The sequence below is a fragment of the Athalia rosae genome, chromosome 3, assembly GCF_917208135.1.
Source record: "Athalia rosae chromosome 3, iyAthRosa1.1, whole genome shotgun sequence".
NCBI lineage: Eukaryota > Metazoa > Arthropoda > Insecta > Hymenoptera > Athaliidae > Athalia > Athalia rosae.
The window spans coordinates 19,407,436-19,433,058 of record NC_064028.1 but is presented as its reverse complement, the minus strand read 5'-3'; the positions used below and the strand labels follow the sequence as shown (position 1 = coordinate 19,433,058).

At 44.1% G+C, this 25,623-nt stretch overlaps 1 protein-coding gene across 1 annotated transcript in view; it reads left to right on the top strand.

Annotated features, from left to right (window-relative positions):
* The window catches only part of LOC105689920 (LIM/homeobox protein Lhx9), a 153,729-nt gene that overhangs the window by 52,505 nt on the left and 75,601 nt on the right, over positions 1–25,623 (top strand). The gene's annotated exons all lie outside the window — the stretch shown is intronic.

The following is a 25,623-nucleotide window of genomic DNA, read 5'->3' as shown; positions in this document are numbered from 1 at the left end:
AACAACCCCTCGGGCTTCTTACTCAATTCGCTGTAATGCGTTTATAAAAATTATCGAAAGCCCCCCCCCCCCCCCCTCTCTCTTTTTTGTCTATCGCTCCAACCGACGATTTCCCCGGCTCTCCGTTCTTTTCGTATCAATCGTATTTTTGTTTTGTTTTTTTTATTTTTTTCTTTTTCTACCCCGTGGAGGTAAAGTTGTTAATACGATTAATTAATTAATTGCCAACCGAGGAAAATAGTGTACGGCTCGTTCGATCGGGAGATTTCTGAAGCATCAGTTACAAAGACAAAAGAAAAGAGAAAAAAACGATCCAGGGACGATTGGCGAATCGATTGGATTTCGGTATATACATACGTCCGACAATGAGACCGATTAATCGTCTCTTTTCATTTTCTTCGGCAAATCCGTCGTCTTTTGGAGCAGGTGCATTGTTTTATTATCTCATTGCTCGGTAGTACGTACATTCCCCCCCCCTGATATTTATTCATTGTTTGTACGTCATCTCTGTTTTTTTTTTTTTCCAACGTTCTCCGGAACTATACCTTTGGGGTAATGGATCCAGAGCTGCCGTGTATAATCGTTTATGAGATATTTTCATAACTATACGATACGTACCTACCTATCTATTTTGTAACGATGACGAACGTAACGTAACGTACAACAGGCGGCGGTGGTGGTTCGTCGCTCGACCGCAAACCCAATCGAAATTCGTCTCGAGACGGGGAATAAGATCGGGATGAAATAAAAAGCGACTAAAAAAATAAATGAAATATCAAATAAAACGAAGACATCGCTCAATGGACGAGGATCTATAAACTGTGCGGTGCGGTGTAACGACGAGGAATATATATACCTATATATAACCCTCGCATAAGTGCCTCGTATCATATTTACCTTGTGGTTTCGATTCGATATTATTTCAACATAAATTACCCGTGCATCGAGTCGAGTTATGGGCGTACAGATGCACTACGTACGTACGTACAAAGGAAGTTCGCACTCGGAAGAGAGATAGTTTTTTTCTCTTTGTTTTTTGTTTTTTCTGTTTTTTTGACGTCCCCGGTCCACGCACCTGTAGATAACACGTTTACCGAACGCCCGATGATTGTCACTTCGCGAAAATCACGTAGAGTTTTGTTACAATTTTTCGTTAGTTTTTTTTTTTTTTTCTTTTTCTAATTTTTCGCTCCACGTTTCGCATATATATGTATATATGAGATGAAATCTTCGGCAGGCGGTTAACAACCTCTCTTTTCCTATTTCTGTATTTCATATCGTATGTACATAGATATCCGCACGTAGGGATGTGGCAAGGTGTTACAATAAATTTCTAAGAATATTTTATTCAAGCGGTTTCGATCGCTAGTTTTCAATTTGCCGGCCCGTATATATTTCCAACGGTTGTATAAGAGCTTCCGCGCTGCTCTCCCCAATACGCGATTCTATACGCGAGCGAACCCATACGATACGTACGCCACGGTGTATAAGGAGAAAACGAGAAGAGACCAGATGAGAGCGGAGGAGATACTCGCGCGCGGGCGAGAGCCGGTCAGAAAGATGCAATTTATCAGCTCGGTCCATCCGTCTCTGAAATATCTCTTCTCCCTTCCCCCCCGCTCCCCCTTTCCCCCTCTTTCCCCCTCTTTCCCCCTCGCCCCCTTCTGGCTCGCGAGATGATGAAAAAATAATAATCTCTGGGGGTCGGTCAGTTGCAGGGAATGAGTCGGAGGAAAACGGGGAGTTTCGGGTACGGGGATTTCCGGGGGTCGAGGGTCGAGGGTCGAGTGGGATTCTCCGCGAACCCCACCGCTAAACTATCTTGTCTTTGACGGGGGAAACTTTTTGAATTTAATCAAATGATGCCAGGGACTCCTTCCCGCGGTAGAGACATATATATATATATATACGAATACGAATGCGGCTAACGGTGTGTTGCGGGTATGTAAAAATCCATATCGAGGGAAAAATTCATTTTCCATCGTATCGTCGATGCGGCAGAAAACTATTTACCTATATGTATCCTAGGTACACCGTTACCTACCTACGTACCTATGAATGTAATTTCGTATCTTATTTACGAATATTGTATTTCACGTGTATCGGGTGAAATCGAATCGCGCGACCCGCGATGCGGGGGAGAACCTGCAAAAATCGAGAGATTCGACGGCCGATAACCTCGTCGAGGTTTCGTCTAATTCGAATGATCGAGGTTCGTTCTTTGTCCTTTTCCTCTGCGGGACCGTCGTCGGACAGGTGGGTTATCGCTTCGCAGGTATCGGCTGATTGCCGCAGTTGAACGTGCAGGGGAGTTTACTCGGCTCGACAGATGGTGTTACTTCCGGTAACAGATAGATTAAAACTTTATGGGATTTGTTAATTCCATTAGAAACCCCGTACCGTTCGCTCCTGCAGCGAACCAGACCCCCGCGTCACCCTCGAGCACTTCCTCCCGTCCACCACCACCTTCGAAACTTCCCGTATACACGCTTAATGGAATATGATAATTGGGCCCTGCGGTGCCCGTCCAGCTGTCGCGATAATACCACCTCTATACGCTTATTGTACGAACGCACCTTCGTATATATGTAACACGTGTGTTCTATTTTTCGACATAATTGTAGGAAATCAAAGAAACGTTACGCCATCGATTCGGGAGGGAATTCGAGAGAGAATTAGAATCCTTTCCATGTTTTTTTTGTTTTTTTCCCGCCATTCGTTAAGAAAGGTCGTAACAAGAGATGTTCAATTCGCACGGCGTAGTTCGCCGGCTTAGGTGTACGCAAAGTTCGGGGTTGGGCACCCCTTGACGGAGTATGTGTTACAGGGTAGGTTATTTTAATTACTGTCCAGCGGGCCTCTAAATTAAAGAGCATTGTTCCCGCGGAGTCTAGGGGGCGGGGAGGGGGTGGGGGGCGAAAGAGGAAAAGGAAGAGGGGGAGGGAGGGTTTTGCGTTCACCCTCTTCCCGCTCAACGTTGTTTGGTGATATTCTGTGAGTGTGTCGGTTCGTAGTACATTTTCGGTATTACGGATATATATACATATACAGTCGTATTGTTAAACCCCTGGAACGAAACGAAACGAGACTTTGTACGATGCCATCTTTTACGGGGGCGGAGAAGGAGGGGATGGCCACGAAACGCGGGGGGTTCAGCATTACGTTTGACACTAACCGGCTGACCACTGTAAATTGTTTCTAAACTGCTCCAGATTAAGCGAAACCGACCCCCTTCTTGTCTCTTTCTCTCTCCCTCTCTCCCTCTCTCCGCGTTCCTCCGCAAACTCGTATAGATATTAAACGTAATTTACGCCTTGGTAAAGAATTTTGTAATTGAACCCACTGTACACGGACGTTTACGTATACAAGCGTCGTATTATACACGTGTACACATATCTCTGCGGACACCTATACAGCTAGGTAGGGAAGAACAAGTGCCGCCGCCGCCGCCGCCGCGGGTATACCGCCGCTGCAGACGATGAGAGAACGTAGGGGTGAAAAGGATCGTTTCATTTCGTATGCTTGCCAAATAAATAGCTGCAGTTTAACCCCACATATGGCGTTGAACGTGGGTGGGGGGTTTTCACTTGGCCCGTTGTTTTCGTCGTTTTTTCTTCTTAGCATATTTTTCGAATCATAGCGCGCAATGAACGTCGGAGTTTTGAATAAAAAAACAAAAAAAAAAATGAGAAAACTGCCATCTGTCGTGTGTGGAAACTTTGGCGAATCTCTTTTTGATTCAGTTGTACGTTTTTTCTCCAGCTTTTCCTTTGCCGCGCGGTACGGAGTGAAGTAAGAAAAAAAAGAGAAAAAAAAAGAAATTTGAATAAATCCCCATAATCGGACGGCCGAAGTTAGTCATGTCTTTTTTTGCTCTCGTGTCCGGCGTTACGCCGGTGTGTAACGCACTTTTAAACACTCGTTTTTGTCGGATAAAAATCCTACCGGGATTCTGGGGGATTTTTCGAACGTTTCGCCGCCGCCGCCGCCGCCGCCGCCTTCGAGCAGCTGCCGCCGCGCCGCGACGCCGCAAGGGGAATAAATAAAATTCAACTTCACGTTTAGAATATGTAGCTAAAAATCCCCTTAGTACGGAAGCGTCTTATGATTTTCCAATGGCGATTTAGTTTCCCTCTAACCGTTGGGAACTTGAAAGGAAAATAAAAACCCCGAAGGATTTACCTCGCCGACTGAATTCCATCGATCGACTCACTACCGGGGCGTCGGACTTTCATCTCCCTAAAACTCACTACCGCGCGTCTTGTTTTTCAATTTCCACCCGACCGTGCGTGGTGTACACCTTTGATTCCATCCCATCGCCATTCTTTGTACTTTCTTAACGCTGTTCCGAAAGGGAAAAAAAAAAAAAAAAATGACGAGGAGAAAAACCAAAAGCCGCTCCAAAGTCGATGAAATGAAAGGATATCACCGACGACGATTAAAATTTCCCGGACGCGCGAAGGTCGTATGATAGCGGATCCGAATAATTGACGATTATCGTTTTCGTATTTCGGCTTTTTCCGATCTACTTTCCGTCCCTCGTACAACGCCCAGGTACTCTTCTAATGGGAAATTGAACATTCTTATTGGTTGTTTATAGCGGTTCTCGTTACTACCGATTAAGCTCGTACGTCATTTGTCAGGGTAAATTACTCGGTAAGGGAGAGAGAGAGAGAGAGCCGGTCGCTCTTACCCCATAACTCAGCGCCTGATTTATAGCTTCGCTCTTCCCCCTCCCTCCCATCCTCCCTCCGTCCCTCCCGCCATTTTCTCCCCAGAGACCGCGAATTAACCGTCTTGCGAATAACGCCCTATAGCCGCCGCCGCCGCCGCCGCCGCTCTCCCCTCTCTATTCGGTTTACCCCCTCGGACGAACGTCGTATACCTACCTGCAGGAGCGATATGATTTTTTATCCCGTTTCTCAGCTACGGAACGAAACCAGAAAAAGATAAATAACCATCGAACAACGAATGAAAAATATCCGGCGTAACTCGACCTGACCCAAACCTCCGTATTCTCCGGCGTGACCCGGTCGATCGGAGCGATATAGGGAGTCGGCGTATACCGTAAACCCCTCTCCCGTTACAAATCTGTTGTACGGTAGTCAACATCGTAAACGGTCAATAAAAATTTGGCGCGGGTGTTTTAACCTGTCATCAAGCTTTCGGTTTTTATATATATATATATATACACAAGGTGTACCTATACGTTACGTACGCTCCGCCGCCGCCGTGCGCCGTCTCCTCCGTACCTCCGCTGCACGTGCCATCGATTACCGATTCGATTTATTACACTCCCTTCCCCCCCCCCACTTCGATCCCCCGCTCGCCACCCTTTACGACTTAGTTTACGTGCGTACCGCACGTTCGTCAAAATACCGCGCTCTCTCGATGATCGAAGGTAGATTTTAATCGATCTCTGATTTGAGAAGAATCGTGGGTCGGATGAATAAAAAAGTATCGCGGGAACGGCGGCGGAGGTCTCACGAGCGTTCGTATCGTATAAAGCTTTCCCGGTGATCCCTCGGATCGTCGAGTTCCTCACTTCTCGCTTCCATTCCTCTCCCTCTCTCCCTCTCCCTCTCTCCCTCTCCCTCTCTCGCTCTCGTCTTCTCTTCTCCCGGTTCGACGCGGTGCGCCCCGCCTCATTCGTTAACTTAACACGATTTATCAATTAGCGTGAGAGTCCGCAATTGATAGTGATTCCGACGCGTCCTTCCCCTCCCCCTCCTCCCCTGCCCCCTGGAACCCCGACCCTCCCGCCCGAACTCTCGTCGGAGATTTTCCATCTTTTTCTCCGCACCGGCTTCCCCGCGCTGCCCAGACTCGGGGAGCTGCACCGATCGCGCGTCTCATGAATGGAGGCGGCGTGGTCTCCAGCTCCTTTCATTGAGGAAAATCAACGATTTAACCGGAAGTTATCTCTTTTATCGATACCCTGTCGTCGAGTCGAGCTTCCGGTGGTGCCGATTTTCGTCCCTTTTTACCCCCCCCCCCCCCTTTTTTTTTCTGTACCCCCGCGTTATCCTCGGTAGGATAGTATTATACGAATAAGGACCCCGACAAAAAAGTGGAAAGTTGGTCCATTGAAGCGTTATTTTTGAAAGTTTGTCGGTGTTGGCGTGTGCGTGAGTGTGCGTGAGTGTGCGCGCGTGCGTGTGTGTGTGGATTTTTATACACCGTACGCGCATATGGAGGAACTTATCTTTCGTTACTGAAAAGCTTTCGAGTGTCCGCGGCGATAGCCGGTTAAGTGGCAGGACATGGTCCCGCCGTAGGTCTCGCACTAATTGACTTAATTCGATAAAGTACAATCTTCTCCTCTTATATTCCATCCCTGTTATATACCTTCGGCATTTTTCCCTCGCTCTTCTTTTACTTCAATACCTTCCACTTTGTTTGTGTGTGTTTTTTTTTTTTTATTTCAATTTTTTTTTTCGATTTTTTTCATCTTCATTTTCATATCGCACAGATCGCGTCAAAAAAATCTGACCATGTTTAGCGAGACGGAGGGAATTCATAGGGGGCAAACTCGGAGGTATAACGAGACGTCTTATTGGAATGTAATTGAAAGATAAGCGGAAGAAAAATGACCGAATAGACGAAGAAGAAGAAAAAAAAGAAAAAGAAAAAAATAAATAAATAAAAGAGAAAGCGAGCGTGTACGAATCGGGCGAACAATTCTTTATTTAATTATAAAACAAGCAAAGTTGTAACTGTACGCGTATAAAACGAACGGCTAATAATCGTCGAAATTAAAGAGCGAATAGATCGTTATTCTCGATCGAGTTGACAGTCGATTAATCTCCGCTCGTGATATAGAAATGATTTCGTTGTAATTTTATCCGTTCGGTCGTTCCCATCTCGCTGACGCTGTGAGTCAGAGACGTGTGGTATTAATATGAGTAGAGTCGGAAAGAGATGATAGAAAAAAAAAAAAAAAGAATTTTGGCGGCGGGGGTGGGATGGCGGGAGGGGGGTAGGGGGAAAGAAGAATTCCACGCGGAATTATCCGTTTCGTTGGAAACAAAATACATGACCACGTGTCATGGGATTTTCGTAGAGGTGTCTCAATTATCCTTCTCCAAGGATTCTCGACTCTCTTCAGCATCTCTTCCAAGACCGACTCCGATTTTTTTCCAACGTTTGTCCTCGAGATTCTATTTTAAAATACCATTTCCCCAGCATTATCTCCGGCGAGTGTCTCCGATCGCAGCGCGTGATTGTTCGATTGACCCTTCGTCCGCGTGTATTTACGGGTGTCTCGTTAGCGCATCGTCGAAATTGCAATTTCGAAAATGCAGAGGATCAAAATTACCGAACACGCTTTTACTTTCGATTTTACCCTACAACTATAATGGATCACATTCCAGACACTCGAAAAGCGATACTGATTTTTTTATCAAATATTTCCAGAGCTCCGAACACTTGTTTCGACTGAATTCAAACACACGCTTTACGATCGCGTTATTATCACGGAGCATCGTCCGTACGGCGCGTTCCTTCCACGATTATCTCCACTTTGCTAGAATTTATCCGCACGTCTATCGATCGATTGAAAAGACTCTCTCTCGGACGCCACCGACCATCGATTGCTGGAAATGATATCGATCGTTATCACGCGGTAATCGAAAATATTCGGCGTTCGTTGAGCCGTAGAGCCGAAAATGCTGTCAACTTATTGTAAAATTACTCATTGTCAGTTTCGCATGGTAAAAATAGTATACGTATGCGAAAATAAATCCACGTTCGTACCGAAGCCTGCGCTGAAGAAACTTCGTTTATTTTTCTCACCGCGATCACGAAAGCGACGAAATAAAAGAGACGGAGAAGAATTTAACTAGAGACAAGTAGATCGGAGTAGAAGATGTTCTTTTCTTCTTCGCGCGATTTTCTCGCTTGTTATTTTTACTTATATTACTGAAGGGGGGCAGAGAAGACGTTGAAACTAATTGTGAAGAGTAGCCGGTGAAATCGCGTTGCGGTACGGAGGCGGCGGGGGTTGGGGGTTGGGGGTGGCGGCGAGGGGGGTGAGGGGGGGGGGGTGAGGGGGGGAGGGACACGTCGTCGGTGTCGGGAATACGTTGCGCGCTATGCACCTTTGCGTGAGAAGGAGCGATATATAAAGCGGAAAGTTCCCTCAGTCTCTCGGGGGCCGAGATTAAAAGCTCTCCGTATGGCTTATAAGGTTTAATCGAATTAATAAATCACTACTCGCACGGCTAATTCTACGGCTGATATTTTTATTACGTATAGATACGTACGTGTCTGTACACATAGGTATTGCATGTACGTATGTGTGTACGTGTAACCCGTGTATACGTACGTGTTTGAAAAAAAAAAAAAAACGAAAAAGACGAGATCGAGGTTAGAGAGGGGGGGAGGGGGGAGGAATGTTCCGAATTCTTTCGCGTGCCTCATTTTCGATTCTTCGAGACACCGCGAGTTGCACCCGCGTTTCGCACAGCGGGGAACAATCCCCACTTGAACACACAGTTCGAATTTCGCGCCCTTCGACCTCCGCGCGTGGTATACATATGTATGCGTGATGGGATTTAAAATTCCCGCTGTCGGGGAATGCGTTCGTTTTTTCATTTTTCTCATTTCCCATCCCCCTCCCTGTAGGTCGAATTAAGTTTAGGGTCTAATTGTGTAAAATTAATAAATGCAGCTTCGTTGGGTCAATTTTCTAATTTTATCATGTGAGTAGGTAATCGAGCGGGCTTATGTATTATTACGGTTGTATAATTAATAATTACATAACGGACGATGCGATCGTCCTCTTTCTTGGCTTCTAAACTTGGATGCCGCGCGGTATATTATAGATAATAACGAGGAGATATATTTTAATACGCGTTACATGATGCGGAGGAAGAGAGAGAGAGAGAGAGAGAGAGAGAGAGAGAGAGAGAGAGAGAGGGAGAGAGGGAGAGGGTGGGGAGGGAGGACCGTTGATTGCTCATTGTCCGGTTAATAAGATATTCCATCTGTCGTTCGGGAGAGCCTTAGGGATAATATTTAGAACCTAAGCTCTGCCGCGGCCTTGGCCAATCAACGCGCGCTTAAAAGCCGCGCGGGCTGACCGATAAACATAATAATAATAATCATAATCATAATCATAAAAAATTTATCAAATCCCCGACTCGGTTTCAGGGCCCAAGTTTCACATTTTCGTCAATTTCTTTTCTACTCCCACGCGTGAAACGAGCAGACGATGATTAATAATAATCGATACACAGGTAAAGACGTAATACGCGTTTTATATTTACGTATAATTAAATTGCTACATCGCGGAATGCCCGGCGTAATTTAGCTCTCGAGATCACGCGTGCGACTGCGTTATTTCCTCTTTCGCGCGTTCACTTTTTTATATTCACGTTACACATAAAAAGACACCCGATACAACCGGTCGCATCTATCTCGGTGGTCCAGACCGTGCGGGCCCGATGTCGAAGTATCATCTCTGATTATATTCGAGAGTTTATTATAATACCATAACAAGTACAGCGAAACCAGAACTACATTTATGTACGTAACTTTTTTCTCGTTTATTATTCGGACCATTGATTAATTTTTTGTCTCTTTTTGCAGTTTTTTTTTTATTTGCTTTGCTAATTTTTCGTCGATTTTTCAATCTGGACGGGGGTCTTAAAATTCTGAGGTCCTGAAATTTTTGTTTTCGACCTGAAACAAGAAGATGGAAAAAAAAAAAAAAAAATAAACGCCCAGTGTGTAGAGTATAGTACAGAGTTGCGGACATATGTATGTATGTATAATATCGTCGGAAAAGGAATGAACGAATCAAGTACAGGCGAAGAGGCGAGGACTCGGAAGAGGCAGCGTGCGACGAAAGGGAAGAAAAAAAGAAAAATCGTAAAGAATACGAAAAAAAGAAAAAAAAAGGAAATGGAGGGCGAGGGGGAACGGTGACAAATAAATATTACAGAACGCTATCACTCAATTAGCACCACAGGTCGGTGTGTCAGACCGCGGTTTATATCGCCACTCGCGCACGCGAATTCTTCGATTTATTGGACTCCCTCCCTCCCTCCCTCTCCCTCCCTCCTTCCCTCCTTCCTTCCTTCTCTTTCCGCTCTTCTTCTTGTTTCACTTTTTATTTCACCCTTTTTCAATCTCTTACTTTTTCTCCTCACCTTCTCACCCACGCAGATTTGTTCTTTTTTTTTTCGTTTTGTTGTTTTTCATGCGTCATCGCGAACGATCTTCATTATTCGAGATCATGCGGCGGTATACCACCTATACATATAGTATAACGCGTAGACAGGAATTCCTATTTATTTCGGTGTACGCGTGAATTGTATATATATATATATGTATATATATATATATATGTAACGCGAACGATGTAAATGATCACCTTTGTATATTCTTATTCTTATTCTTCTCCTTCGTCTTGTTACTTTTCAGTTTCTCTTATTTCTTCATCGTTCTTCTGATGATACGGTACTCGTACACCTCCGTTTATGTACCACATGAATCCCGTATTCCCGCAGAAACACGCATACTCTTGCATTATAAACTTTAACCCGTGTATAAATTGTCCACATAAAACCACGTGTGTGCGCGGTACCCCCCCCCCCCCCCACACCCACCTACCCAGGTGTACGCGCGCAAACACACACATCACACACATATCGTACGTACACAGGTGAACGCGCATCTCGCGAGAGAATAAGAGAGGAGAGCACTACCATCAACATTACACTCGCTATCACCGTTGCCATTGCCATTCGGTCCCCCGTTCGCCCCCCCGTTCGCCCCCCGTTCGCCATAGCCGGGCGGCAGCCACCCGGAGGAGCAGAGAGAGATGAGGAAGACGAGGGAGAGGAGGACGCTCGATGTCCGCATGAGAAAGAGCTAGCCGATTGAACATTTCGAGCGTGGGTAGCGGTTCGCTCTGGCTAATGCGAATATGGTGTCAGGCGGATAGAAAGAGATAGCAGATAGGGGAATCCGTGTACGACATGGATGTCGAATTAGCTTGAATTTAGGTTGCTGGAGAAATTGACAAATAGTTGGTTATTTCTCGATTATATTGCCAGATCCACTCGCTAACTCGCCGTTCGCTATATTCCTTCCGTACCCGACGCTCTGTACCGCCGCCACCACCGCCACTTACACCTTCGCGCTGCACGCGAATCGCTATAACCTCTATAAAAAATATTCTCGACCTGTGCAACTGCGAATCGCGATATTACGTAGTCAAAACAAGCGGGGAGAAAAGAAGAATAAAAGTTCCTCCTCTCGAACTCTCTGACTCCCCGAGTCCCGAATGAGTGGTCAAGTTTTCCCGTGTAACGTACGAAATTTCCATAGATTCGGACAATGCTCGGGGAGGGGTATGATACATCAAAATTTTATCCAAACGTATCTCGCGTCAAAAGTTTTGCCAAGGTGATTTTTCACGAAAAATTTACATCGATTTAAATACGTAGTCGCGACTCAACGCGCGCATCGATCGCGGGAATTTCACATGATTTACCATAAAGCGCGTTCGTTACGTACGACTCGCGATGACCGTCGAAATCTATACGTACCACCCCACCCATCTCCGCTGGTTATCACGGTAAAAAGTAAGCCCGATTCCCTCAAGTATTCCCGATTCTGAGGGTTGCCGCGAGCTGGGGGGAAAGAGGCGGCTCTTTCTTCGCCGAAGGAGTCGAGGGGGTTTCGCGAATGTCCGATTAAACTAGGTAACACCGCGTGGTTTCGCCACGGTTTCCAGCTTCACCGCAACAGCGTTCGAATTGATCACTAAGCGCGGAAAAACGCACGAATATCTGCTTCTCGAATATCCCAACGAAAAAAACTTTTTAGGATAGTAATTGAAAAAAATGAGTTCCCAATTCATTTTTCTAGTTTCTTTTTATTTTTTCTTCTTCTAATTCAACGTCTTTCGTTGTATATTCTTTGTTTTTTTTCATAGCATACCCGACGTCCAGTTTACACGGGGATCGTTTTGCTTTAGAGGAGTGATTTTAGGGGTTGCGTGAAATTGAGGTACGGTATATACTATATACACATACATACATGTACGTACGTATACATGTATTTATATACGTGTGTATATATATATACGATGCGGTCGTAGACCAATTAGTTGCCCGATGATTGGCGCGTGTTAACCGAAACGTTGACGTCGCTATGTGCTACGTTTTACTCTCCGTACTCTCCACTCCTCTCTCTCTCTCTCTCTCTCCCTCGAACTGCAGCGACGGGATACAGTGCGTGCATATACATCTCTATATATATATATACATATGCTGTAGGCGACTAATGGAATTGATTAAAATGTGTTCGATCAACCGGACCGAGAGAGGGGATGAAAGTAGGAAAGACCGGCCGTTGGGCGACGGAGGCCGCGGGGAGAGGGGAGGGGGGGGGGCATAACTCAACCCCGCATTTTAACCCGCATCTATCACCCCCGTGGATAACCTCCCGCACGAAACCGCGACTCGCGGTGTCTTTGTCAATTAATTGAAACCGTTGTAAACCCACCTACCCCACCCCCACCTACCCACCCCCACCCCCAACCAACTCTCGTTGATTTTCCCCTACATTCGACGTATGGAAATATACGTCGTTCAACGTTTGACGGTACGGCGCTACGCGTACGGATACACCGATCTCTGAACAATGTGCAACGATAAATATGTGCGACGTCGATACGGTCGGATTTTCTTAACGCTCGATCGCCAACGACGAGAATCTTCCGTCCTGGTATTCCACGCGCGTATCCCTAACACGTAAGTATGTATATGGGATAATCTGCTTCGGGTTTAGATCGTCCGCGAAGGGTGTTCAGAAAAAGCGTAGGAGAACGGGAGAACGGGAGAACTGGACGGGACGGGACGGGACGGGACGGGAGGAGAGCGGACAGTTGTAAGTTGGACCAGTTCATTAGTGCGATTCTCCAGGTTCAAAGACATCTATTTTCTCCACCCTGCGCCCTCACTCCCCCTATCCCTTCCCATCCTAATTGCAGCTGACCGAGTGAAACGTAAGAAGACAAAAAAAATTATTTATTTATCGCATATTAATCCGATGTACGTACGTACGCACGTTCGCGCCTAACGATTCTCACGCGTTCCACGCCGGTGTGAAAAAATCGCGCAACTATATTTATTCGATTCGTTTATAGTTTCTAATAGCCCGGAGGAGCCGGGGGGGGGGGGGGGGGGGGGGGGAATTTTATAATCGGTACGGCGTCGGGCTAATTAACGTTGCCGCTCGACTCTAATCTCTACTTAATTTATTGACATCGCGATTCCGAAGCACAGAGAGAGAGAGAGAGAGACGAAAAGGTAGAACAAAAAAAATACGATCGGGTTACCCGACCCGAGTCCACCACCGTACGGTAATCTTGTAAGATACCGCAGATGACGATTCCTCATACGAGTTTTCGTTGTAGCTCGCGGTTTTCTTATCTCATATATATACTTTTCGTACGTACTGCCCGTAGTCGTGTCGCGCCTACGAGTTGCACAAGGATATCTAATGGGTCTCCAATAATCCGGCGCGGATGATCGTCCCCCTGACAGCGGAATTTTCTATCGATTAATTAGACTCGTTTGAAATATGTTTTTATTTTTTTTTTCAACGGTCGTTCTTTTTTTCGTTTCAATTCGTACGACGCGAACGGCATACCTATACCGTAACGAGCTCACCTTTTCGAGAGAGGAGGCCTCCGGTAATTGAGACTTCAGACCCGAGCTGGATTAATCCCATGTTATTATACATACGTGTTTGATTGTTGGTTTAATTCCATATTTATTAGTTAATTGTTACGTCGTTTGTTGTCAGGTTTTTTTTGTTTTTGTTTTTGTTTTTTATTTTTTTTCTATTTTTCCAAATATACTCTCGACGATACGCATTAATTCGTTACAGGTACTTGAACAATTTCAGCCATCCATGGCTCCCGAGCGATAGAGGGGTCAGATTAAACGGGAGGTTGGGTTGGGGTTATTAAAATTTCTTTCGGTTATAAACACCGGACGCCGTATAATAACGTAATTAATAATATCGCGAGACAATGAAACGGGCTTTTTAACCCGAACGAATGAATTACATAACCGGTCGGGTTGTAGTAGTTTAACTCTTTTATACGACTCCGGAGTTAAGGTGAGCAATTTAATGTGAAATATTGTTGTTCCCCGTATACCTACGTGTGTATACGTGTATTTTTTTTTTTTTGTATATTTTTCAACACGGTGTGTAGTACTTATAAGGCGAGTTGGGCAATGTATAATAAGGTAGAGAGATACGTGTAGAAACATAGCTCCTTAAATTCAAAAGTATCATTGTGTACTCGGGAGAACCGTTTTGATGGGTATCGCTGTACGACGTACGTACGTACACCACGTGCGTATACCTTTACCTGTATTATATACTGTACGTATGTATGTATATATATACGGTGGGCATATATAATATATATAAGTTTAATTACGAGAAAATACGGACCTCATCAGTCAGCCGTACCCAAAACCGGCGTGCTTTGCTTTGCTTTGCTTTGCCTTTCTTTAGTTCGCTTTGCTTTGCTTTTACTCCCATGCGTTGCACGGTTGTGAAATTTTTCGTTTCAACCATTCCTTTTTCAGAACAGATTCATATCTAAAGTGGTCCCCGATGCCGACTCCGCTGCTGCAACTTGTTATGTGTTGCGTGGTGTTGCCTCTCTTAGCTTCTACTCGTTCTTGTTTGACCACCCTATACTGTTACCTAGCAGGTATACGTATACGTATACCTGAATAATATTCGCGTTTGGCTTCGCTAGCGTGTATACGTGAAGTTATACGCGTCTGTGTTGGTATCGCCCTCCCCCCAAATTAGTGAATAAATAAATCGATTACGATCGATAATTAGTCCCGACTATTTTTCCGCGCGTAATTCTTGCTCTTTATTCGATTGTCGTCGTTGTGGTTTTGACCTACCTACTTCGGATATAACGTGAAAAATAATATATCAGGAGACGAAAGAAATGAACGAACGTATAGTTTTCTTTCTTGCAGGATGTTGCGGGTCAGAAAAAAAGAATGAAAGAACGATCGAAAGAAGGGAAAAACAAAAATTCAAGCACGTCGGTTAATGAGGTTAATGTACCATGCGTATATACGTATACATATATATATACATATATATACATATATATATATGTATACGTATATTGTATATACAGGTAAATTTATGACTAGATTAAAGTTAATCTACGGAAACTGGTCTACGGAACGCGACGTCGTCGCGGTTAAAAAAGTTGGACCTTGTTTTAGCGTGAGAAAATTGTTGACTTCCGGTCAAAACACACGTATTCCTATGTACGTATACGCGCAATGGATTGTATGTACAGCGTTATCTTCTGGAATACTTATACGGGTCATGAGGATCTTTTTCCTCGTAAATATGGATTTTAATCTACAAAAAATGACGCTACGTTGGACACAAAATAGAAGAAAAACGTCTAAACGTCGTTCATTCGAGATCATTTTTAGTCGCAACTTCGCCACTGGAATACGGGAGTTCTTGGTCAAATTTCGACGATTTTTAGTTCGATCTTCTGGTCCATTTGTTCATTTATTTTCTATCACCACCGATCGTCCGATTCGAAAAAAGCTCCGTGATCCTCGTCGAAATCGTCTTTCGATTTCGTACGCGCTGCATCGGGGTTTCTCGAGAAGTCAGCGGCGCATTTTATGTACCGTATATATATATTTATATATATGGTACGTAAGTATGTGTTACGTATTTACAATCTTATATACTTTACATCTGTGTCCTATACCTACTCCTCGGTTTTTTTTTCTCCTTTTTTTCGTTGTTATTTTTTTTCTCTGCGCGGATTTACATTATTTATGAACTGGTTTCTCGCGATGTGAAATAAAAATCGCCGTCTGTGGTCCACGACCTTCTGCTTCTCAGCTGACCGCGCCATCTACGCGATATCGGTATGGATACACAGGCGAATCCCTTCGACGGAATGGAATTATTAAAGTCTCGAAACGAACGTTGCACTCTCGCATATCGCGTCAAATTTTTCCTAGTGTATAAGATCCGGAGCTTTTTCTTTTTCGTTTTCCTCGTCATTTCACTTTTTATTCGATTTTACTCCGCTTTATTCTCCTCTCATTTCATTTCATATTCATCCCCGAGCTTTGCCGATGCTTATTCCGAGACGGTCTGGATTTCTATAGGGATACGAAGGTTATTCTCACGCTCGATCTTACTAACCGTGGTGTATACACTATGTATCTGCATACCCATACATTCTCCGTATATCTATATGAAGTCGTCAATTAGCTAATTCGCCAATTAGTCGGGGCGTTTGCCGGAGATTAATTAAGATTATGGCAAATATCGAGTATCGGAAAAGTAAAAGAAATTTATTCCGCGCTGGCTGTTCTCTCACGGGAAGTAAAATCATCCTCTCGTTTGGAGAAATCGAGGCGAAGCGGTTATAATCGGAGAGTAACTCGCGATAACATCTCCGAGTAAATCAAAGGTATTTATTTCTCTAAAAAAAAGAAACCAATGGATTCTTTGAATTTCGAAAACTTGTTTCGACGACGCATTGTGCGAAGGAAATTTCAGATATCGAACTATGAATTGATCAGAAATTTGGGTACGAGAATTGGTTAACAATTATCAGTGACACCGGTTTTGATATTTTTATTCACTTTTTTTTCCTTCATTTTACGAGTCGAACGAACGTACACTGGAAACTCATCCAGTCATTTCTGTAACTCTGGCAATTTACATCCGTACATCCACGCGGAGTTATGGTTTTACGGAGAAATCCATTAAAAATATTACCCAAAGATCGTATTTCATTTCTCTATGCTCGAACCGTCAAACTGCAGCTAGTTCATCGCGTCCTCGAATTCCTCTTTTTTTAAACTTTTTTTTTTTTCTTCTTCACCCACGTCTCCTTCACCTCCTGATTCGCCCTGCTTCGACTTTGTCAAAATACCTTAGACGAAATTTTCTCCTCCGATCTTTTCATTCTGAATTCTTCAAGAAAGTTGCTACTATTCGAATATCTTGAATACGAAACAGAAAACAGAAAAGGGTAATAAACCAGACAACAGATCAAATTAACAATTGAAGGGGGCGGAAAATCGGAATGGAGAAAGAAAGCGATTTCAACAATTTTTTTTTTTTTTTTTTAAACAGAGTACGTGTAACGGTCTCTGGCGGGTCGATGTTATCTTGTCATCTAACGTCATCGTTTCATTCGAATACAACTTCTGTCGAGGGTTAGGATCACAGAGGACCTCTCCATTCGTGACAAACCAGTAGGAGTAATGACTTCTTTCACGTAATACGGGAGTAGGCGTTGAATTTGTCGTCTTATCGCATTCCTCGATATCGGTACGATAACGGGAGGACCTCGTGTCCGTAGTTTGCTGCTAGGCTCTCCGGTTAGCGAGTTATCCAGAAATCGAACTCTATCACTACCGCGTCTCTTGGTCCACATCCTCGATCTTCGCGATGTTTCATTTCGTAATATTTGAAGGAAATGAAAGAAGTCAAAAAAAAAAAAAACAACCCGAAGAAATGCACTTATACTCCATTCCAGATTCACAAAGTATATATATATCCATATATATATATATATATATATATATACACACGTTCGGTCGGTGTTTTATTTTTTCGTTTATGCCGCATGTTGCTGTAGCTGAACATAAACTGATTGTGAGAAAACGGACAGTCTGGGAACCGAGAGGAACGTGGTCAACCTGCAGCCTCCGGCTAACTCAACCCACCCACCCCCACCCCCCCGAAGGCATTGTTATGTAGAATACGCCCGGTTCGAACATTTTTCCAAGAATTCGGAAGCTCTTTTTTTACCCCGCCGCTGTTCATCTTGATTGTGTGGTCGTGCTTATGCGGTGCAGACTACACTCCTTATCTGACCGCGGTGTAACGACGTACGTGTACCTCGGCTGTTTTTTTTTTTTCGCTTATTTTTATTTTACAAATTTATGTCATATTTTTAATCATGGCCGATGCGAAGAAAATTCGAGGCCACGGAATTTCGCGGAGGGTGAAAGCAAAATTTCGACTTTCAAGCCCTCAGTTATCCGAGCGGTTTTTATTCTACAACGAAACCGGACGAACGAAGCTTATAAGTTTTTGAATATTAAAAAACAATTCTCGCATGACTCGACACCGTTTTTTAATCTTGCGCCCCGACGTGCGGCTCCTGATTTTATGCAACTGTATGGAAAAGAATTATCGTATCGGGTGGGCGATCGTTGCAAAAATTCTTCGACGATTCGTCGGGCACATATGTATTTTTGCGAGGTCGTTTAGACGGTTCGAGTACCTTTTTTGCGTATCATCTACGTTCCCTTCTTGTTCCTTTCCCTTTCCTTCGCCTTGTTCCTCTCCCTTCGTTCCCTTTCCCTCAACCCTCGTACCTACATAGCTGTTGGGTTAGTTTTCACGCGGGTTAAGCAAGTAATATGAGCTGCCACTCAAGAGCCGACCTGTATTACCGGGCGAGTAATTATACCAGCCCTCGCATAGACTTCTCTTTCCTCCCTCTTTTTCCTTTCCCAACCCCCTTCGTTCTTCCTTTAGCCGCAGCCAAGCAACGTCTATACCGCATACGTACGTGGCATAACGGGCGTTCCACGCCAAATCGGACGGTTCGTAAATTTTTTTTTTTTTTTTTTCATATAAATAGCCTTCCTGATGAATGTGGGAATTTTTTTTTAAATACTTGTTCAAGAGATATCGAATTTTCCAAGGAATCGCCTTTTTTCTAGTTTTGTGGTCATAACTTCTTCACAAATGGTTCGAATTCGACCGTTTTTGTTTGGCAATTTTCGTTTTTAAAGGGCCTTTATAGAAAAAAATACAAAAAAAAAATATTTCACGTATTTTTGATAAAGATTTTTGAATTTTGAATCTTAAATATTTATATCCTTCCATTTTTTTTTTATCTTTCTGTTTTAAACCTCTATCTATACCTCAATTTTCAAGCCTGGCCCGGTATAATGGGATCTCCAGAATGACTATTTATTTTCGATTTTTGAAAATAAAAAAAAAAAAAAATTTCCTCCGTAAATCAGTTTACGTACTGATTTTTGACATTGCACACTTATTTTTCAATTATTCTAATTAAATTTGGATACGCGTTTATCATCATCAAGTGTTCAAAGTCAATAGGTAAAAATTAATTGTGCTTCCAAATAATTATCACTATCGTTTTTATTTATTTTTTTGTTCTTTTGAAAATTTCAACGCCGATAGTTTCCCCGTATACATACATGTATACGAACCCGAATAAACGTGACTTTTTTCCAGCATCGAAGTTAAAAAGTAGACAACAGAAGACTCGATAAAAATTTTTCTGCCATTTGAATTAATAACACGTATCATCGTACCGTATACTCACGCGATAACGACACTTATTCAAGCGCACGTACGATATTCGAAGACTGAACGTATAATAATACGAGAACGTATGTATATTTTTTACCCCTGCGAAGCCAAGCGTATTCTTGTTCTTCTTATTCGCGAGATAAGCGCGAGAATTCTTCTTCTGCACCTACTCCCCGATACTCTCTCAGCTCGCTCGAGGGCGTGAATTCTTACTTTATCTTATCTGCACTTTTATATAAGTACACTTATAACGCGTGCATATATATATAATGTATAGAAACGTCGGTATGTTCGTATAACATGTGAAGTAATTTCGAATCATCGCGTCGATTTGAAAATTGAAAATTTAGAAACGAGTAACGCGCTTCCAAGGATTACTTTATTCCGAGCGGAAAATCTCCTCCCTACCCCAATCCGCCGTTTTCTTTTCATAATCCCCCTTTAAGCACATTACCCGTTCATTCCCACGGGTTACCGAAATCGGATGATTCTCTTACCGCGCCACCGTAACTCTCCCGAACTCCATAGGCCATAAGGTATGCAAGGGTCAATCTAATTTACCGCGTCGCCACGAATTTTATCGACAATTCCATATCAAGGATCGAAATCCGACTGTCGGTTACACTTCACCTCTCATTTTTTCCCAGATTTCTTACTTTTTTTTTTTTGTTTTTTTTTTTTTTTTTGTCTCACTTTTGCGGTACGCAGAGAATCGCACGCGGCGCGATAAATCTTCAAACCTCGTTAAACTCCAGAATTTTATCACGTATAAATGTATGTATACGTATACTTGTACATGTGCAGTATATGTGTGTATAATAGAAATTCTTATAGAGATAAATCGAGGATGGTTCTCATCAACGACGATAGGATGTAGTGTACGGGGAACAGGAGGATGAGAGGAATAGGTTATCTTAGATTGAACCAGGCCCAATTACTGCCGTTATTAATTAATCCCCCTCCCCCCCCCCCCCACGCCCCTCCCTCCCTTTCCACCTCAACCTCGCGGTGCTTTCGCGTTTCTCTATTCGAGATAGCTAATCTCGTTCCCCTGTACGTACACATATATTATATTATACCGGTTGTATACGCATGTATATACTGTGTACAACTATACGTACAATTCTGGTTATTCTCTCCTTTGCAGAGACAATACGCAAATGCGAATCGATATAATATCCGCGGCTGCAGGGGCGTTTTCAAATGACAATTTTAACTCGCCCGCTATCTTAAACTATATGTATACAGCGTATTAATTATCCCCGGACTTTCCGATGATTCTTCGGAGTCTAAAACACGCCGGTCGGTTACCGGGGGTATACTATAATCTCCGGCTTGACTGCTCGGATAATCGAATTTAATGAAATCTTGATCGCGGCGAAGCAACAGGCTGCCCCAGACCAGAATAAACCAGACGCTGCCGCCGCCGCCGCCGCCGCCGCTGCCGGTGATGCTGATGCCGATGGTGGTGGTGGTAGTAGTAGTAGTAGTAGTCGCGCGGTACCCGGTGGTGGAGGTGACGGCGGTGGTGGTGCTCGCGGTGCCCTCGAAATCGCCGATCCGAACGACGTTCGGCACCGAGAGTAACCTACTCTTGACCTCTTGACGTCGGCCCCCCCACGCCCCCCCGTACTGCCCCTCACAAGGATTCGACGTGAACAAAACCTTCATTCATTTCTTGTTTCGAAAAATTTTCCCCCCTCCCTCCCTCCCTCCCGACTCCGTCTTCTTCTTGGCATCCTCCTTATTTTCACACATAGGTACTTTTGATTCGGTCCATTATTCCCGACTTACAGAATCTCACGGTTTTTGTTCATTATATATATATATCGTATATCCAGACAAAGTTCTAACGATTGATACGAAACACTGTAAATACATTGGAACATTTTTATCCGCGCACGTCCCCGGGGATCGGATCTTCTCGGATCCGGCGATGAAACGGGGAACCGGAGAGAGGAGCGCGAGAGGGGCGAGGGGGAGGGGGAGGGGGAGGTGGAGGGAGGGGGGGGAGACTCGAGAGGTTTTTTGCGCGTACCCAGGATGATTGGTGTTTTTGCCTAAAGACGGGATCGGGCCGGTTCGTAAGGTATACGGTCTTGCACGGTGCCAGTCAATTATGTCTTAACAATGGGGTTACGTTTCAATTACGTCAGAGACGACGACGCTCTCGGTTTGTTACCGATGCTGCTACGCCGATGCCGGTGGCTATCCCTCTCGCCGTTAATCTCCGCTTCGCCTTTGATTTCCCTTTTTTCATTTTTTTTAATTTTTTTTTTTATTTTTTTCTTCCATTTTTATTCCTCTGTTTGGTTTCGCCTTTACCCCACTCGTAAGAGTTTCGGTGAGACTATAGATGTCAAACGCCGTCTTTGTCTTTTTTTTTTTTTTTGAAATCGCGGGAAATTCGTCGTCTCGGATGTGAATATTCGTTCGTTCGATCGATCGATTCCTACCACTTCTACGAACGAGGATAAGAGAACAAGGAATCGAACCCACGATTAATACCAGGTGTCAATTTTCCGTTGTTGACTCGCACGGGTTTTCGTCTTTATTTCATAGGATAATGAAAAACAAAAGAAAGGAGGCGAAAGAGGGAGAAAAAAAAAAAAATTAGAATGTTGGCAAGAAACGATGCATTCTTCGGAGGGCCATCTCCTTCTTTTTCTTCTTCTTCCTCTTTTTCTTCCCCCTCCCCCAACTCGTTCTTCTTTTTCTTCTTCTTTGCGTCACTAAACTGAAACTTTAGGAGGCTTTGAAGAGGGGCCTATGCCAATAGCGTGGCGGTGGTGGTGGTGGTGGTGCTGCTGCTTTTCGACTCTTCTCGCATTCCTATATACCGAGAGTCTCGGTTAAGCCGCAGCGAGAGCGAGAACCGACGACCGTGCTAGCTGAAAGAGGTGATACCGAAGACGGTGCGGTCGCAATCCCTTGGGGCGGAGGAGTCCGCGACAAAGGACATTCTGAAATGGGGGAAGAACGGGGGGAAACATTCTCTCTTTACCTTCGTTTTTTTTTTTATCTTTCTTTCTTTCTTTCTCTCTCACTCACACCACCCCATTTTCTCATATTATAGTTTCACTTATTTACACCTGACCGCGGAATCGATTCCATCGATCTTCTATCGCACTTCCCGATGTCAATCCCCTATTTTTCATATCTTTCAATCCTTCTTATTCCCTTCTCGTCGATCACCCCGTACAGATTTTTCGGTCCAGATCGAAAAAAACAAAAAAAAAAAAAAAAAACAAGAAAAAAAGAGGAGTGAGACGGAAACAGAGAGGAATCGGAGTCCGGTTATTATTGTAATGATTTCGAGGATCCCCCCTGCTGCCAGGAACATATTCCGCTCGGTTAAAGGTAAATTAAGGGTGGACCTTTATTTCCTTAAAATATTAAATCATCGCGGTGGTGTCACAGCGGGCTGCCGAGTCCCGGGGTCCCGATCGGCGACGGAGGGAAGGGGAGGGGGGGAAGCCGGCCCGAAGGAACCTCGGGACCCCAGAACTGCGGGAATGGGACTCGGGATGGGACGGAGAAGGAATTAAAATTCATTGGTCCCAAAAACCCGTGTCACCGGTCAAGTGCCACTCGTAAATACCTGACCGCGACCCCCTCCCATTTTCCACCCTCGCAGCGCAGCTTTTTTTCCCTCCATCCTCTCCCCTCGTCACGTTTCTCCCCCCCCCCCTCCCCCCCCCCCCCCCCCCCTCATCCGTTAGGGTACCGCGCCGCGATCTCTCCGCTGGCGCGATACTTTGAAATTCATATCGTTACGTTATTTATAATGTCTATCCTAGTTGCGGAAAAACACGGCGCGGGTCGCTTCGGGAATCCGTTGATTTCTGAATTTATTTTTATCATAAATATTTTCCGTCCGCATAAACGTAACCTTGAGAGGGTGGATATTCGGTGTTGGCGTTCGTTTCGTCTATAGATCTAGGAGTGGGATAAGATCTTCTGTTTTCAAGGTGAGCACCGCGACGCATCGTCGAGATAACGATCGTTCGGAACTTACGTATACGACCGCCGTGTCTCTTTCTTTCTTTCATTCTTTCTTTCTACGGATGCGAGGAACGCAGCACACGTTCAACTCGGTAGTGGGGGTCTCGTTTTAACTTTGCGTTCTTCGCGGAGATTTTCATCTCTTTTCCAAGAATCGCCAGATGAAAACAAACGAGAAACGAAACCGACGACGTGCGTCTCCGACTACTCCACCGAACCGCTCCGCTCGCCGGGACGACTGACCGAGAATCGTAATGAATCGACTGCGACCCTACCGACGTTATAACACCGCATTTTCGGAACTCCTCGCTCGACCCTTCGCTAAAATATACAACGGTCTAATCTCGGAATATACAAGGGTAAAATCGGGAAAAATCGGGGCCGATTTTTGACGATTTCGCGCTTGTGCGTGGAAACGTTGCGCCTTTCAGGGATTTACAATTAGTGATGCGCGCGGTGTATAGCTGCTCACGGGTACCTAAGAAGCCAATTGTTCGTTAATGACAGTTCATTGTGTCAGTTCGACATGTTCGATGCGTGTATTTTTTTTTTTTTTTTTTTTTTTATTTTGTTGTTTTTCTCGATTCTTTTTACCGTTCGTTTATTTCTTTATTTTCTTATACCTTTTCTATTCTAACGACCATAAGCGAGCTGCGACTGTGAAACGGGGGGTACGGGCGTACAGAAAGCGATCCGTTGACAGACATTTGCATCTGAATGAAGTCTACATTAATAATCCGGGGGATTATTTTCATTTTCTCATTATAATGTAGTTTTCTATCCATAGTATTCTTCCGACATCGGTTTTTTGCCTCATTACCATTCCTTATACTATACTTGCTTTATTATTATAATTTTCAAAAGTCGTTCTCTTCGAGATAGACGATTCTTTTGTTACAAGAAATCCCCCCACGACTACACACACGTACGTTAAGAATGCAATTTATTTCATTCTGGTATTTTCTAAGTTTTCGAAACGGTTAACATGGACTCGATTATTTTTCATTCGTTTATTTGATTTGATTTTTTGTGTTTGTTTTCTTTTTTTTTGTCATTCTATTTATTTTTTTTTCTCTCCAACTTATATTATGTACAGCAATCCTCAGAGCGTGAGAGAAAAAGAGATCGATCGCAGAGTAGATGATCCCGGGTACATCAACGACTCACACTGTGTTTGATCTAGTGTTTAAAATCAGAGGTCACCTTTTTGCCCCGGTATTCCTAGATCGATAGAAACTCTGTTAGATTCACTACTTTTTATACATTTACGGAATACACAAGATCATCCATCTTGTACGGATCTATCGTTGGTCCGTCTCTAAATATAAATATATATATATGTAGCTGGTTTTTATTTCCGTTCGATTATTACGGAAGAAGGAATTCAGAGAAATCAACTTTCGAACGGCTCGTACAATTTATCGATGCAGAAAAGATTTTTTCATTTATTCCTATTAATGTATAGTTTTGTTGTTTTTTGAAATTCGCCTCGAATCGGCACTTAACTTACTCTTATATTATATTTCTTCGAATACCTTCGACTCGATTATTTTGTCGTCCCTGCATTATAACTGGTACAAGGTTTCAAGTGGTACCAGAGAGAGACAATCGCTGCACGGCCGACCCCCGTCCCCCGTCCCCCGTCCCCCGTCCCCCGTCCTCGTTCTTTTTCCCTCCTTTCTTCGCTCTCCTCTCTTCTCTTCTCTTCTCTCGAGAATAGTTCTTTGTTGAGAATTGATGACCCTCCAAAGAATCGGGCGGCCCGCCTCGACGGGCCTGTCAAATCGAATTCCGGCGGTGCACATCTAAGCGCACGAGTCTAATTCGATTAATAAACCGAATAGTTTTCAACCACTATACACGCTCTCTCATCTCAACCCGAATAAAGAGAGAACGTACCACACGCTCAAGCGAGCGAGCGAGCTATCGTACGTGCGCCTGTTATATTTTTAAATCATCCCCCGCTCGAGGATTTTTAACGTCAACCTCGAGGCTTCTTTTTCTTCTTCTTTTTCTTCTTTTTTTGCTTACAACAATCAAATGAAACTTCGGCTCGATTGACAGTGATTGCGATTTAGGAGGTTTTACCGTACGACTAATTTTCATTTCGCACGGGGACGGCCGCCGCAAGTTCAACGTCTGACACAAAGGGGAACGGAGGGGGGGGGGGGGGGGGGTCGAGGAGCGATCGTGATGATAATTTTTTTG